A 16,295-nucleotide genomic window follows, 5' to 3' on the forward strand; every position below is an offset into this window, starting at 1 on the left:
TTTCCTCACTCATTTTCCTTAGCTTAATACACTCTAGATCCATCCACATTCTTGCAAATGGTAAGATTCCATTCTTTTTGAAGCTGGGTCATATTCCATTATACATATGTATCCCACATCTGCTTTATCCATTCATCAGTGCATGGACGTTGGGATTGTCTCCATAGTTTGGCTACTGTGGACATTACTGCTATAAACATCATGGTGCATGTACCCCTTTGGATCCGCATTTTAATATCCTTTGGGTAAATACCTAGGAGAGCAATTGCTGGATCATGGGGTTGTTCAATGTTTAACTTTTTAAGGAACCCCCACACTGTTTCCCAGACTTGCTCACCACTTTGCATTGCCACCAACAGGATGGGAGGGTTCCCCTTTAAGCAGAACATTATCTGCTTGCAATATCATAAGAGGAAACAAACCTGTGAGAGATGTACCCAGGGTCAGGCAAGCAGTTGCAGACTTCACCCCAAGGCTCCTGACGCCAAGCCCTTTGAAGCCACCAGCATGCCACTATCCAAAAGAATTCCCAGACTCTCCTTCTGACTCCACCACCAAAGAAACTACAGAGAGAATATGGCTCCTCAAAATATCGAGATAATATGTTTAGTAAAACTAGAAAGTCAAACTCAACTTTTAAACAGGAACAGGCCGCTTTGGATAATTTTCAATTTTCCCTCCACCCTAATTTTAACTCTTCTGATGAATAAACTAAGCAATGATGAAACATCACCTTTGTCAAATGACATCATCCAAGTCTGTATCAGATGAAAAAAAGCCATCTAACTCTAGATGCTGGCCACTCAACCATATCTTAGGCCCAATTGAATAAACACTGTTAGATGAAGGAGCAAATTAGATGTTACAAACAGGCACAGAGTGAATCTCACCTTCCCTTTCTAATAAAAGAGGGTTCTTAGGAAACAGATGGTCAAAATACATTTGTAAGCAATAAATGGACAGAGATGTTGTGATCCCCTGCAAGTTCTACCTGCAGGGAAACTAAGTAATTCTTGCACCAAATCCAGAATGCTGACAGCTACTTCAATTTTACTTTGTGGCTCAACTAGAGAAAAGAGAAAAGCCCAGGAAGTTTTGGGATAATGAGAGGTTTTTTCCTCCAGCCCTGACATAGTTAGGACATTTTGCCAAACATACCTGTGCTTTCTCTGAACACTGGCATCCTGTGACAAGCTGCCTCGCTGACTCCGATGCTGATGTTCAAAACCTCGGGTGTCTTGGAGCCAGAGCAGAGAAGTGCTGTCACCTGTGGAGAAGAAAGCACCTCTGACCTAAAGCCTGCACACCTGCTTCGGTTTCTGGGTGAAGGGGCAACACATACTTGTTGTTTAGCAGTAATTATCTTCACTCTCAATAGACCAATGACCTTGCCTTTTCTGGAAAGCAGACTTACTCTTCTAAAGAAACCCTCAATTCGTCTATTCTCAATGCAACTAGAGTGGGGTCTGGTTTATGCCCACCTCCAGGCCCCCACCTGGAGGATTTTCCTGCATGATTCTAGTAGCCAATTACCACTAACCCGGGGGCACACGGGGCATAATGCTGAAGTTGGGGGGCGGCTCTGGGGCTTGCTACTGCCACACATGTGCCTGGGGGAGCAGGGCACACCTTGCTGAACTCGGGGTACTGCTCAAGATGAATCGCCTGCACTGTGTCAGAGAACTGAAGGTGGGGATTCTGTGAGGTCTTTACCCGCACTCTTCCAGGGGAACAGGGGAAACCCTGAAATTCTGCAACCCATCCCACAAAAGCTCAGGTGAGTGGGCACCCTGGAGTTCACGGGTATGGGGAATAAGGTCAGTTGAGGACATGGGGCAGAAGATACTTTAAAGGGAAAAAGAAAACTCACCTGAGTCCCCACAATGAACCCTCTCCACGTGCCCTTCCAGAACCCTGCCTCCCACCTGGGGCGCACCCTACCCCCGGACCCCCACCCCAGTGCACGCTGCTCACTCACCAGCAGGGATCTCCACAGGGCAACTCTCTCTCTCTCTCAGTGCCCCTTCTTCTGCCCCAAGTCTGCAACCCACTGCAAACCTGGGACTGCCCACAGAGACATAGCTCCACCCCCAAGCGGTGAATGGTTGGGGAGGTTGGTGCCTGAGCCCCTTGGATGCTGGGCAACCCGCCCTCAAGCCCCTGGAACCCTGAAAGTGCAGGGGGCCCAAGAGGCGCCTCCTCTACCCAACACCCGGCACAGGCATGGGTTGGGTCGTGGGCCGGGGCCCCCCCACACACCTGGCCCCTTCCAGGGACCCCTCTAGCTGCAGACCACCCTCAGAGTCCTGCCCCTTCCCTTTCTGCACCGGCCCTCCCTGCTGGGGTGTGCCTGGTTCTGGGCAAGGTCAGTGGCTCTCAGACCCTCCAAGGCTTGGGCTTTAGGAAATGCAATGATTTCATGCATTTTCAGTATGTACATGTCAGTATGAATTTAATCTTATGGGAGCCAAAGAGGTTCTTTATTTTTTCTTATCTTCATCTTGGCATTTTTGGTTGTTTTCTTCTCGAAGCAGATGTACAACATGTGCTTGGGGCAGAAATAGGGCCCATGCTTTGAGTTTTTGCCCAATCATTTTGAGCCGGGTAAAATGTTAAAGGATAGCTTCCCTGGGATCCCAGGATCAGGGACCACAGATAATATAAGATAAAAATTACTTTCATCATTATAATTACTACTAAATGGAGGAATGTGAGACAAAAGCACCTTTCACAAGAGTACCAAGAAATCAAAATGATGCCCACAGAAGGCTACCTGCTCCATGGTCAGCACAGGTAACAGAAGTGTTCACAGTCTCTGGACTCCTGCCCTTCTCCTGCCCAAATCGCTGAAGCACACAGACCACTTAAAATCAGAATTGTGGAACTGCTAGACACCTTAGAGATGTCTGGCACCATTCCCTTGGACTGCAGAATAAAACACAGTAGCTCGTTGTCACAAACTAATTTCAACATGAAGTGCCCCCTGGATGCACTAAGTTCTTTCTCTGCAAATGTTGACTAATGTAAGTCACAGTCATACCATATAAACACTACGATGGCTGGAAGTCAACGTAGGTAAGGCAATATTTTAGCCATGTTTATAAGCATTGGCTCACGTTGTAGAAGAGGCTGAGCTGAGTGTTTTTAAATACTATTTGAGACCTGTTTTAGAGCACCCTCTGAACATTCCAGAGCCTGAATCAACTAAAAAAGACAGTTGGTTTCAGTAACTTTAATACCAGAAAAATATTATACTGTCTGTATTCCTAAGGATCTTTGAGTATCTTACACACAGGTCCTCCCCTGAGATAATGATCTTAATGATCACCATGGGCAGAGGTGAAAAGGCCCACTGAATTTGTTCCAGTTGTCCACATGACAAGAAAATCCTGATACTTGATAGGTTTCCAGATCGAGAAGACCAGAGATAAGAGGGAAATAGTAAACTGTATGGAACAACAAGCGATTTGGAGTCAATTTGGGGATCCCACTTAGGTTTCTGACACTAAAATCCTCTGTGACTCATATCATCTGAGTCCCTGTCTAACCACCTGAAAATGTGCCTAAAAATAACTACACCCTAGTTGAGAAGTTTAAGAGGCAGAATGCTACAAAGAGCCAGTATGATGTCTCTTAGGAACAGGTGATCAGGAAGCCATAATTGCTATTGGGTCTATTTCTTTTCCAGAAGAAAGAACACATGCTGAATCCATTTTCGTAATAGATGACTCACCAGATGATTTTCAAACCTGAAGGAAGGCCAAGAAGTCGCTCTTGTGTCATATTTCACTCAGAAATCATGTTGTTGGACTGGTGAAGACGATACGATAGCAACGTCATCACTAAGAGTGGGGAGCTTCTAATTTCCATACGGCCATTTTGACCCCCTTAGCTCAGAGCCACCAGAAAGGGCAGCTGGGGAGGGGGCACCGTCATCACTATGAGTGGAGAGCTTCCCATTTCCATATGGCCATGGTGACCCTCTTAGCTCAGGGCCACCAGAAAGGACAGCTGAGGGGGACCACAGGCCAAGGCTGCCAGGTGTGGCTGGGGCAGGCAGAACTCTGACTTAAGGCTCAACTGCTGTCTAGGTTATTATAATGCTCTTCACATAGAAAGTGCCATTGTGTGTGAGCCCTCATGTAGAAAAGGTTCAGAATTTCCATTGAGATTCCCTCTCTGACCTTTAGGATATGTAGCAAAGTTCCATTTAATTTTTAAACATTGAAGACTTCCTGGTTTTCTTTTCGCTACGACTGTGGCTCAATTCCCCTGTGGTCTAAGAATAGAATCTAGTTAATTTCAGGGTTTAACATTTGTAGACTTGATTCGTGGCCCCACCTATCATCTATTTGGGTAAAGAGTGTATGACCACTTGAAAATAATGTATTCTGCACTTATTATGGAATGTTCCCTATATGTCCATTAGGTCACATATGTTACCAATGTTTTGTCTGCTTTTTCTGTCATATACTGAGAAAGGTATATTAAAATCTTCAAACAATGCTGCTCTATTCAACGTGGCATCGGAGAATCTACCAGTGTTAGAAGGCAAGAGAAACAAAAAGTATAAGAATTGAGGGGACAATTGTGACTGTTCACAGAATATATGATTGTGTACATAGAAAATCCAAAACAGTCTATAAATACCCTATTAGAATTAAAAATGCAATTTATAAATTTGAGATGGATTGTAGCTTCCCATTGGACAGTTTCTGAAAGAAAACTTAGAACCTGTCAATCTTGGGGTAGGACATAGGCTGCACTAACCATTTAAAAGAATTCACTGGGACTTCATAAAAATGTGACATTTCTCCTTATCTTATGACCATATGAAAATGAAAAAGTGAACCGCAGGCTGGGAAGTAAAGATTTGCAATACACACACTGACAAAGACTTGTGAATAAAGAATTCCTGCTCATCAACCATAGAAAGTCTATTTATAAACGAATACTTCACAAAAGATTGACTGATGGCCAATAAGAACAGAAAAGGGTGCTCTACAGTATTATTTTCAGGAACAGCAAGGCCTTTCCTAAAATGAAAACATACACACAAACCAGTATTCCCTAGATGGATGACGTCCTTATTTCTGAGGACAGCTTGAAGAACAGACTAGCATCAAAGTAAAGTGATGGAATTCCTAACACTCAGAGGATGGACAATTGACCTCAAACTACAGTACAATTTCTAGGCATCATTCGGTCCTCTGAAGGCAGACAACTACCACACCCCTTCCTACATCACACAGGTTGCTTCCCAACCCTTACCATAAAAGAAGAAGATGAGAAACAGATAGGACTAGTAGGAAATAGCAAAAATCACATGTGGAGATTATCCTGAAACACACTGATCACATAACTAGTGTAAGGAAGTGTAGGGAACTGACAAGGACAGAGACTCAAGAGGTACTTCTTTGGGAAATGCTGTCTGAAATCGTCACACCTTGGTACCAGCTAATGAGGGCTCTGAGCATACCCTAGGGTTTGCTCACAAGGGTCTGCAACACCATCTCTGAGGACTGAAACTCTTCAAGACCTCAAAGCTTGCCTGATTGACTATTGGACTAAGAGATTCCCATGTTCCGAATACAGATACCAACTCATTGAAAGGTTCACCTGGGCTCTCTCGGAGGCCCTACAAGAAGCTGAACCATTCACTGAAAATCAATTACACACACACACACACACACACACACACACACACACCCCATGTCATTTCACCAATTACTTAAACATTCAAGGTTCTTCCTACCTTTTCTTTTTCACATTGATATTTATACTCACATGAAATGTCATCATTTCTAATGAACACTGATGTCAAAATAGAGATCCATTGACACAATATTCACAAAATGGAACTTCCCTGCTGTAATTTTCAATATAGCGTTTTTTAAAGTTCATACATATTTTAGGTTTTTGGTAACTTTTACAGGAGAAGATCAGCATTGAAAAGCTCTGAATACTTGACAATGAGTTTTAAGCCTAGAGAACAAAAATTGTCCAATTTCATAGATAATAAGGAACCAAAGGGAAAGCATGGAAGCTGTAGTCAAATAATTTTACACATATGCATCCTCTATTATTCTACTACTGAGGGGCATGTTTTATTACCACTATACATGCATCAATTGTCTTCCACGTGCACCTTCACAGGTATAATGAATTACTACAGTAGAATGAAATGTCTGGGAACTACTTGGCGGCATCTATAATGAACAATGAAATTTCGATCTTATATTTGGTGAACTTCCACTGTCTGTCCCTTTAGACAATGGACCCTAAACAGAAGGGGGAATGAACCAGGAGAGACTATGGACTCTGGAAAAGAAACTGAGGGCTTCAGAGGGGAGAGGGGTGGGGTATTGGGATGGGCCAGTGATGGGTATTAAGGAAGGTACATATTGCATGGAACACTGGGTGTTATATGCAAATAATGAATCACGGAACACTACATCAAAAACTAAGGGAATACTGTATAGTGACTAACATATCATAATAAAAAATTAGTATTAGAAAAAAATTAAAGTTAAAAAAAAAACACCAATACAGCTTTTCTGTTTCAAGAACAATCACAATTGAGAAAAAACTAACTTCCAATCCCTAAAGCAAAACACAGACCAAGTTCCATTTCACTCCCCTTTATTCACATTCTCTGTGGGTCCTAAGCTATTTCCCTACCTCCTTTCCTGCTGAGCAGGGAGCCTCGGCTCGATCCCAGAACCCTGGGATCATAACCTGAGCCAAAGGCAGATGCTTAACTGGCTGAGCCAGCCAGAAGCCCCAGCTCCATGTTTTTCTTAAGCAAAAGGACACTTTCTCACAATGCCTTCACATGACTTCACATGGTACCAGAGACCTGTATTTGCCTCTAGGAGGTTGCAGATGAAGGCAATTGCAAACTCTCACAGTGGTTTATCAAATACAATGAACTGCCTGGCGACAGTGAAACTCTTATTGAGCCCACGAGAGGGTGCTGTGACACTCAGCTGTGGCTGGGCTGGCACAGAGAACCAAATCCATTTCCCTGCCTGATGTCTGTGAGGAACAGATGCCCCCACTGTGAATGAGACCCTGCCACTGAGCTGTCCAGAGATGGCTATCCTCACGGAGGATGAGGATAAAGGACAATGCCTGAGGAGACCTCATCTGTCTCTTTTATCTTTTCATATTTTTGACAGTGGACAAATCACTGCCTAGGAGTCCCCAACTATCTTAGTCTCATCTGTGAATGACCAAGAGGTTTTACAAAACACTTAAGATTTTGACCTCACAAATGGCCACAACCACATACCATAGGGATTCAACATTAAGCAAAGATATTGTTCGTTGGAAGAGAGGTCCTGCCCACTGTTGTTTCTCACTTATATGCTCATCTTCCTTACCTCATGGTAACATAACCACGTTGATTCCGGCTGCCGTCTTCAGGAAGGCTGATGTGACTTGAAGGGCATTACTCTGACATCGTTCTTTCTTAGCAGTAAGATGTGGACATTTCCCTAGTCCTACACACCCAAAGTTGAATCGGAATCAGGATTGAGGAGGCTGATGAGAGTTGAAGGTGTTTTCCTGTATACGGTGGTTTATTAACAATAAGGATGGGTCAGAGTTCTCGAAATTCCAGAACCTTTTCATTAATGCTTCCTACTCGTGAAAGATGATGTACATTGGTCTTTCCCTGTATAGTGTGGTGACTCAGAGAAAAGTGCTTAGCCCTTTCGTCAGACTTCCACGACCACCTTGGGGCTGGCTTCCATATTCAGAAAGGATGATGTTAGGGCTAAAAGTGTTCCTGTACACTGTTATTTCTTACAGATAAGTGTATGGCACTTTTGTTACATTGCCAGAACCACTTAGCACCGGGCTTGCCGGCCTCCTGGGGACGAACCCTAACCCTAGGTCGACCCCCGAGGGGCCTCTCCTAAGGGGCCTGGCGCCACAACGCCGGGGATTGGGGACCCCGAGCCCAGCGCTGGAGTCACCCTTCCGCCCCGCAGCAACCCGGGCTGCTAGGGGCGCCGCCAGTCTTTCAGGGCGAGAGAAAGGGCAGGGCCCTCCAAGCCCCGGCGACTTTCGAAGTCCCCCCGCGCCAAATTGCTTGGGCCCACACTCCCTCTCGCCAGCGCCCTCACCTTGGCCTGCCCCTACGCGTGCCACAGAGCTGAGGGAACGGACCTGCTGTACTCCTGGGGGCTAACACTTACCCTAGGTCGGCCCCTGAGGTGCCCCTCCCAAGGAGCCTGGCATTGCAACACCGGGGATTGTGGACCCCTGAGCCCCAGCGCCGGACTCACCCTGCCGCCTGGCCGCCACCCAGGCCGCTAGGGGCGCCGCCGGTCATTCAGGGCAGGAGAAAGGGTAGGGCCCTCCGAACCCCCACCTACTTTCGAAGGCGCCCCGAATCAAAACGCTTGGGCCCAGGCTCATGTTCACCAGCACCCTCAACTCGGCCCGCACCTCTGCTCCTTCCACAGCTGGCGACTCGGGCCAGCCGGCCTCCTGGGCGCTAACTAGAACATTAGGATGGCCCCTGAGGGTCCCTTCCTAAGGGGCCTGGCACCGCAATGCTGGGGATTGGGTACCCCCAAGACCCAGCGCCGGATGCACGCTGCCGCCCCGCCCCACACAGTCTGCTAGGGGCGCCGCCATTCATTCAGGGTGGGAGAACTGGCAGGGCCCTCCGAACCCCTGCCAACCTTCGAAGGCGCCCAGAACCAAAACACTTGGTCCCAGGTTCATGTTCACCAGCACCCTCACTTCGGCCCAACTGTCCTCTCGATGCACAGGTGGTGTATCGGGCCTGCGTGACTCCTGGGGGCTAACCCTAACCATAGGTCGGCCCCCGAGGGGCCTTTCCCAGGGGCCTGGCGTCGCAACACTGGGGATGGGGACCCCGTGCCCAAGTGCCAGACTCACCCTGCTGCCCTTCAGCCACCCAAGCCGCTAGGGGACCACGGGTCAATCAGGACAGGAGAACGGGCAGGGACTTCCGAGCCTGTGCTGACATTCCAAGGCCTCGCGTGCAAAAACGTTGGCTCCCTACTCCTGTTCCCAGCGCCCTCACCTCGGCCCGCCCCTCCGCTTGATTCAGAGCAGGTGGATAGGGCCTGCCAGGCTCCTGGGGGCTAACCAAAACCCTAGGTTGGCCCCGTGGGGCACATCCCAAGGGGCCTGGCTCTGCTACGCTGGGGATTGGTGACTCAGAGCCCCAGAACCGGACTCACCCTGCCGCACTGTCGCCACCCAGGCCGCTAGGGGCGCCGCCGGTCATTCAGGGCGGTAGAACGGACAGGGCCCTGGAGAAACCGGCGACATTTGAAGCCTCCCGCCAAAATGCAGGGGCCCACGCTCCTGCTCGCCAGAGCCTTTACCTCGGCCCGCGCACCTCTCGCCGCCCAGCCAGAGGATTGGGCCTGCCGCCTCCTGGGTGCTAACTCTAATCCTAGGTCAGCCCCCTACGAGCCCCTCCCAAGGGGGCCGGCCCCGCAACGCTGGGGATTGGGGATCCCTGAGCCGCAGCGCGGGACTCCCCCTGCCGCCCCACCGCCAACGGAGCCGCTAAGGGCGCCGCTGGTTATTCAGGGCAGGAGAACGGGCAGGGCCCTTCAAGCCATGGCAACATTCGAAGGCCCAGGGCCTGCCGGCTTCCTGGTAGCTAACCCTAACCATAGGTCGGCCCCCGAGGGGTCCTTCCCAAGGGGCCTGGTGTCGCAACGCCGGGGATTGGGGACCCCCAAGACCCAGTGCCGTATGCACCCTGGCGCCCCCCCCACACGGGCCGCTAGGGGCGCCGCCATTCATTCAGGGTGAGAGAACTGCCAGGGCCCTCCGAACCCCCGCCGACCTTCGAAGGTGCCCCGAACCGAAACGCTTGGGCCCAGGCGCATGTTCACTAGCACCCTCACCTCGGCCCAACTCTCCGCTCGATGCACAGGTGGTGTATCTGGCCTGCCGGCCTCCTGGGGGCTAACCCTAACTGTAGGTCGGCCCCCCGAGGGGCCCTTCCCAAGTGGCCCGGCGCCACAACGCCGGGGATGGGGACCCCGAGCCCAAGTGCTGGACTCACCCTGCTGCCCTTCAGCCACCCGAGCCACTAGGTGCCCCGCTGGTCATTCAGAGCGGAAGAACGGTCAGGTCCCTCCGAGGCCCCGCCGACCTTCGAAGGCCCCCCGCACTAAAAAGCTTGGGCTCATGCTCAGTCTCGCCAGTGCCCTCACCTCGTCCCAACCCTCCGCGTGCCGCACAGCTGCTGATCGGGCCCACCGGCCTCCTGGGGGCTAACCATAACCCTAGATCGATCCCCAAAGGTCCACTCCCAAGGGGCTTGGCGCAGCAACGCCGGGGATTGGGGACCCCGAACCTCAGCACCTGACTGACCCTGCCGCCCAGCCGCCACCCGGGGGCTTGGGGTGTTGCCGATCATTCAGGGCGGGAGAACAGGCAGGGCCCTCCGAGACACGGTGACCTTCGAAGGCCCCCCCCACGCAAAAATGGCAGACCCACCCTCCCACTCACCAGCGCCCTCACCTCCGTCCGCCACTCCACTCTCCACACAGCTGGCGAATAGGGCCTGCCGGCCTCCTGGGGGCTAAACCTAACCCTAGTTTGCCCCCGAGGGGCCGCTCCCAAGGGGCCTGGCGCCACAACGCTGGGGATTGGAGATACTCAAGCTGCAGCGCCTGACTCATGCTGCCACCCTGCCGCCACCAGGGCGGCTGGGGGCGCCGCCAGTCATTCAGGGTGGGAGAACCGGCACGGCCCTCCAAACCCCCACCGACCTTCGAAGGACCCTGCGCCAAAAGGCCCAGGCCCAAGCTCCCAATCACCACCACCCTCACCTCGATCCGCCAGTTCACTCTCCACACAGGTTGCGAATAGGGCCTGCCGGCCTCCTGGGGGCTAACCCTAACCCTAGGTCGGCCCCCCAGGGGCCCCTCCCAAGGGTCCTGGTGCCGCTACGCCGGGGATCGGGGACCCCAAGCCCTAGAGCCAGACTCACCCTGCCACAACACTGCCACCCGGGCCGCTACAGGCGCCGCCGGTCATTCAGGGAGGTAAATGGCTAGGGCCCGCCGAGTCACTGGAGACATTCGAAGGACCCCGGTGCCAAAACGCTTGGGCCCGCACGCACGCTCCACAGAGACCTCACATCGACCCACCCTTCCATTAGCCGCACAGCCGGCGGATTGAGCCTGCTGGCGTCCTGGAGGCTAACTCTAACCCTAGGCCGGCCCAGGAGGAGCCCTTCCCAAGGGGCCTGGCGCCACAACGCTGGGGATTGGGGACCCCCAAGCCCCAGCGCCGGATGCACTCTGCCGCCCCTCCACACCCAGACTGCTAGGGGGGTAGCCGTTCATTCAGGTTGGGGGATCGGGCAGGGCACTCCGAACCCCTCCGACCTTCGAAGGCGCCCCGAACCAAAACGCTTGGACCCAGGCTCATGTTCACAAGCATCCTCAACTCGGCCCAACTCTCCGCTCGATGCACAGGTGGTGTATCGGGCCTGCGGGTCTCCTGGGGGCTAACCTTAACCGTAGGTCGGCCCCCAAGGGGCCCTTCCCAAGGGGCCTGGCGTCGCAATGCTGGGGATAGGGACACCGAGCCCAAGTGCCAGACTCACCCTGCTGCCCTTCAGCCACCCGAGCCGCTAGGGGCACACCGGTCAATCAGTGTAGGAGAATGGTTAGGGCCCTCCGAGCATCCGCTGATGTTCATAGGCCCCCCGCGCTAAAACGCATAGGCTCATGCTCAGGCTCGCCAGCGCCCTCACCTCGGCCCAACCCTCCGCGTTTTGCACAGCCGCTGATCGGGTCCACTGGCCTTCTGGGGGCTAACCGAAACCCTAGATCGACCCCGAGCAGCCCCTCCCAAGGGGCCTGGTGCCGCAACGCTGGGGATTGGGGACCCCCAAGCCTCAGCACTGGACTCATCCTGCCACCCAGCCGCCATGCGGGGGCTTGGGGTGGTGCCGTTCATTCAGGGTGGGAGAATGGGCAGAGCCATCCAAGACACAGAGACCTTCAAAGGCTCCCCGGGCCAAAACAACGGGGCCCACGCTCCTGTTCACCAGCGCCCTCACCTCGGTCCGCCACTCCAGTCTCCACACAGCTGGCGAATAGGGCCTCAGGCCTCCTAGGGGCTAAACCTAACACTAGGTTGGCCCCGAGGGGCCCTCCCAAGGGGCCTGGCGCAGCAACGCTGGGGATTGGGGATACCCGAGCCGCAGCGCCTGACTGACCCTGCCGCCCCGCCACCACCTGGGCTGCTGGGGGCGCTGCCGGTCACTCAGGGAGGAGATTGGGCACGGCCCGGTGAGTCCCCGGAGACATTCGAAGGCCCCTGGCGCCAAAACGCTTGGGCTCACGCTCCCGCTCGACAGAGGCCTCACCTCGACCCACCACTCCATTCGCCGCACAGCTGGCCGATTGAAGCTGCCAGTGTCCTGGGGGCTAACCCTAACCATAGGTCAGCCCCCGACGGGCCCCTCCCAAGGGGCCTGGCGGCGCAACGCAGTGGATTGGTAACCCCCGAGCCCCAGCGCCGGATTCACCTGCCGCCCCCGCCGTCACGCAGGCTGCTAGGGGTGCTTCGGTTCATTCAGGGTGGGAGAACTGGCAGGGCCCTCCATTTCCCCTGCGGCCTTCGAAGGCCCCCCGTGCAAAAAAGTTGGCTCCCACGCTCCTGCTCGCCAGTGCCCTCACCTCGGCCTGCTCCTCTGCTTGATTCAGAGCCGGTGGATAGTGCCTCCCGGGCTCCTGGGGGCTAACCGAAACCCTAGGTCGGCCCCATGGGGCACATCCCAAGGGGCCTGGCTCTGCAACGCTTGGGATTGGTGACTCAGAGCCCCAGAGCCAGACTCACGCTGCCGCACTGTCGCCACCCAGGCCTCTGTGGGCGCCACCATTGATTCAGGGTGAAAGAAGGGGCAGGGCCTCCCGAGCCCCCTGCGAACTTCAAAGGCCCCCCGCACCAAACCGCTGGTGCCCACGCTCCCGCTCCCCAGTGCCCTCACCTCGGACCGCCCCTCCGCCCATCGCACAGGTGGCAGATTGGGCCTGCCGGCCACCTGGGTGCCAACCCTAACCCTAGGACGGCCCCTCAGGGTCCCTTCCTAAGGGGCCTGGCGCCACAAAGCCGGGCATTGGGGACCCCCGAGACCCAGCTCCGGATGCACACTACCGCCCCGCAACACACGTGCCACTAGGGTCGCCACCATTCATTCAGTGTTGGAGAACTGGCAGGGCCCTCCGAACTCCCTCTGACCTTCGAAGGCACCCCGAACCAAAACGCTTCGGCCCAGGCACATGTTCACCAGCACCCTCACCTCGGCCCACCACTCCGCTTGCCGCACATGTGGTGTATCAAGCCTGCCAGCCTCCTGGGGGCTAACCATAACTGTAGGTCGGCGCCTCAAGGGGCCTGGAGTTGCAAAGCCGGGGATTGGGGACCCCCAAGCCCCAGCGCCGGATGCACCCTGCCGCCCCACCGCACACGGGCCGCTAGGGGCGCCGCCATTCATTCAGGGTGGGAGAACGGGCAGGGCCCTCTGAACCCCCGCCGACCTTCGAAGATGCCCCGAACCAAAATGCTTGGGCCCAGGCTCATGTTCACCAGCACCCTCACCTCGGCCCAACTCGCTGCTCGACGCACAGGTGGTGTATCGGGCCTGCCGGCCTCCTGGGGACTAACCCTAACTGTAGGTCGGCCCCCGAGAGGCCCTTCCCGAGTGGCCGGGCACCGCAACGCTGAGGATGGGGACCCCGAGGAAGTGTGCCGGACTCACCCTGCTGCCCTTCAGCCACCCGAGCCGCTAGGGTCCCTCCGGTCATTCAGAGCGGGAGAAAGGGCATGGCACTCCAAGTCCCCGGCGACTTTCGAAGGACCCCCGCAGCAAAATGCTTGGGCCAATGCTCCCGCTCACCAGCGCCTTCACCTCGGCACACTCCTCCACTCGCCTCACAGTCAGGTGATAGGGCGTGCCAGCCTCCAGGGGGCTATCCCTAACCCTAGGTAGGCACCCGAGGGGACCCTCCCAAGAGGCCTGGAGTCGCAAAGCCGGGGACTGGGGACCCCCAAGCCCCAGCGCCAGATGCACCCTGCTGCCCCGCCTCACACGGGCCGCTAGGGGCACCGCCATTCATTCAGGGTGGGAGAACTGCCAGGGCCCTCCGAACCCCTGCCGACATTTGAAGGTGCCACGAAACAAAACGCTTGGGAAGAGGCTCATGTTCACCAGCACCCTCAACTCGGCCCGCATCTCCGCTCCTCGCACAGCTGGCGACTCGAGCCTGCCGGCCTCCTGGGCGCTAACCCTAACCCTAGGATGGCCCCTGAGGATCCCTTCCTAAGGGACCTGGCGCCGCAACGCCGGGGATTGCGGACCCCCAAGCCCCAGCGCCGGACGCACGCTGCCGCCCCGCCCCACACGGGCCGCTAGGGGCGCCGCCATTCATTCAGCGTGGGAGAACTGGCAGGGCCTTCCGAACGCCCACCGACCTTCGAAGGCCCCCTGAACCAAAACGCTTGGGCCCTGGCTCACGTTCACCAGCACCCTCACCTTGGCCCAACTCTCCGCTCGATGCGCAGGTGATGTATCGGGCCTGCGGGGCTCCTGGGGTCTAACCCTCACCATAGGTTGGCCCCCGAGGGGCCCTTCCCAAGGGTCCTGGCGACGCAACGCTGGGGATGGGGACCCCGTGCCCAAGTGCCGGACTCACCCTGCTGCCCTTCAGCCACCCAAGCCGCTAGGGGACCACCGGTCAATCAGGACAGGAGAACGGGCAGGGACCTCCGAGCCCCTGCTGACTTTCGAAGGCCCCCCCCCCGCAAAAACGTTGGCTCCCATGCTCCTGCTCCCAGCGCCCTCACCTCGGCCCGCCCTCCGCTTGATTCAGAGCCGGTGGATAGGGCCTGCCAAGCTCCTGGGGCTAACCAAAACCCTAGGTCGGCCCCGTGGGGCACATCCCAAGGGGCCTGGCTCTGCTACGCTGGGGATTGGTGACTCAGAGCCCCAGAACCCGACTCACCCTGCCACACTATCGCCACCCAGGCCGCTAGTGGCGCCGCCGGTCATTCAGGGTGGGAGAAAGGACAGGGCCCTGGAGAAACCGGCGACATTTGAAGCCTCCTGCCAAAATGCAGGGGCCCACGCTCCCGCTCGCCAGAGCCTTTACCTCGTCCCACGCACCTCTCGCCGTCCAACCAGAGGATTGGGCCTGCCGCCCCATGGGTGCTAAGTCTAACCCTAGGTCGGCCCCCTACGAGCCCCTCCCAAGGGGCCTGGCCCCGCAACGCTGGGGATTGGGGATCCCTGAGCCGCAGCGCGGGACTCCCCCTGCCGCACCACCGCCAACGGAGCCACTAAGGGCGCCGCTGGTTATTCAGGGCAGGAGAACGGGCAGGGCCCTTCGAGCCATGGCAACATTCGAAGGCCCAGGGCCTGCCGGCCTCCTGGGAGCTAACCCTAACCATAGGTCGGCCCCTGAGGGGCCCTTCCCAAGGGGCCTGGCGTCGCAAAGCCGGGGATTGGGGATCCCCAAGACCCAGTGCTGGATGCAACCTGGCGCCCCGCCTCACACGGGCCGCTAGGGGCGCCGCCATTCATTCAGGGTGGGAGAAATGCCAGGGCCCTCCGAACCCCCGCCGACCTTCGAAGGTGCCCCGAACCGAAACGCTTGGGCCCAGGCTCATGTTCACCAGCACCCTCACCTCGGCCCAACTCTCCGCTCAGCCGCACAGGTGGCGTATCGGGCCTGCCGGCCTCCTGGGGGCTAAGCCTAACTGTAGGTCGGCCCCCTGAGGGGCCCTTCCCATGTGGCCTGGCGCCGCAACGCCGGGGATGGGGAACCCGAGCCCAAGTGCTGGACTCACCCTACTGCCCTTCAGCCACCCGAGCCACTAGGGGCCCCGCCAGTCATTCAGAGCGGGAGAACGGTCAGGTCCCTCCGAGGCCCCGCCGACCTTCGAAGGCCCCCCGCACTAAAAAGCTTGGGCTCATGCTCAGTCTCGCCAGTGCCCTCACCTCGTCCCAACCCTCCGTGTGCCGCACAGCCGCTGATCGGGTCCACCGGCCTCCTGGGGGCTAACCATAACCCTAGATCGATCCCCAAAGGTCCACTCCCAAGGGGCTTGGCACAGCAACGTCGGGGATTGGGGACCCCGAACCTCAGCACCTGACTGACCCTGCCGCCCAGCCGCCACCCGGGGGCTTGGGGTGTTGCCGATCATTCAGGGCGGGAGAACAGGCAGGGCCCTCCGAGACAGGGCGACCTTTGAAGGCCCCCCCGCGCAAAAAC

At 55.7% G+C, this 16,295-nt stretch overlaps 1 long non-coding RNA gene across 3 annotated transcripts in view; it reads right to left on the minus strand.

Annotated features, from left to right (window-relative positions):
• Positions 1-1,065: 1,065 nt before the first annotated feature.
• The window catches only part of LOC123000587 (uncharacterized), a 37,491-nt gene continuing 22,261 nt past the window's right edge, over positions 1,066-16,295 (minus strand). For 2 of the 3 annotated variants that reach the window (XR_008956860.1, XR_008956861.1), the window contains exons 5-6: positions 7,386-7,569; positions 1,066-1,267 (exon numbers count right to left, since the gene is read on the minus strand). This is a non-coding gene — a long non-coding RNA (uncharacterized LOC123000587). The remainder of the gene's footprint in view (positions 1,268-7,385; positions 7,570-16,295) is intronic. The other variant, XR_008956862.1, reaches the window with a different exon arrangement.

The sequence above is a fragment of the Ursus arctos genome, unplaced genomic scaffold (genome assembly GCF_023065955.2).
Source record: "Ursus arctos isolate Adak ecotype North America unplaced genomic scaffold, UrsArc2.0 scaffold_33, whole genome shotgun sequence".
In the NCBI taxonomy this organism is placed as follows: Eukaryota; Metazoa; Chordata; class Mammalia; order Carnivora; family Ursidae; genus Ursus; species Ursus arctos.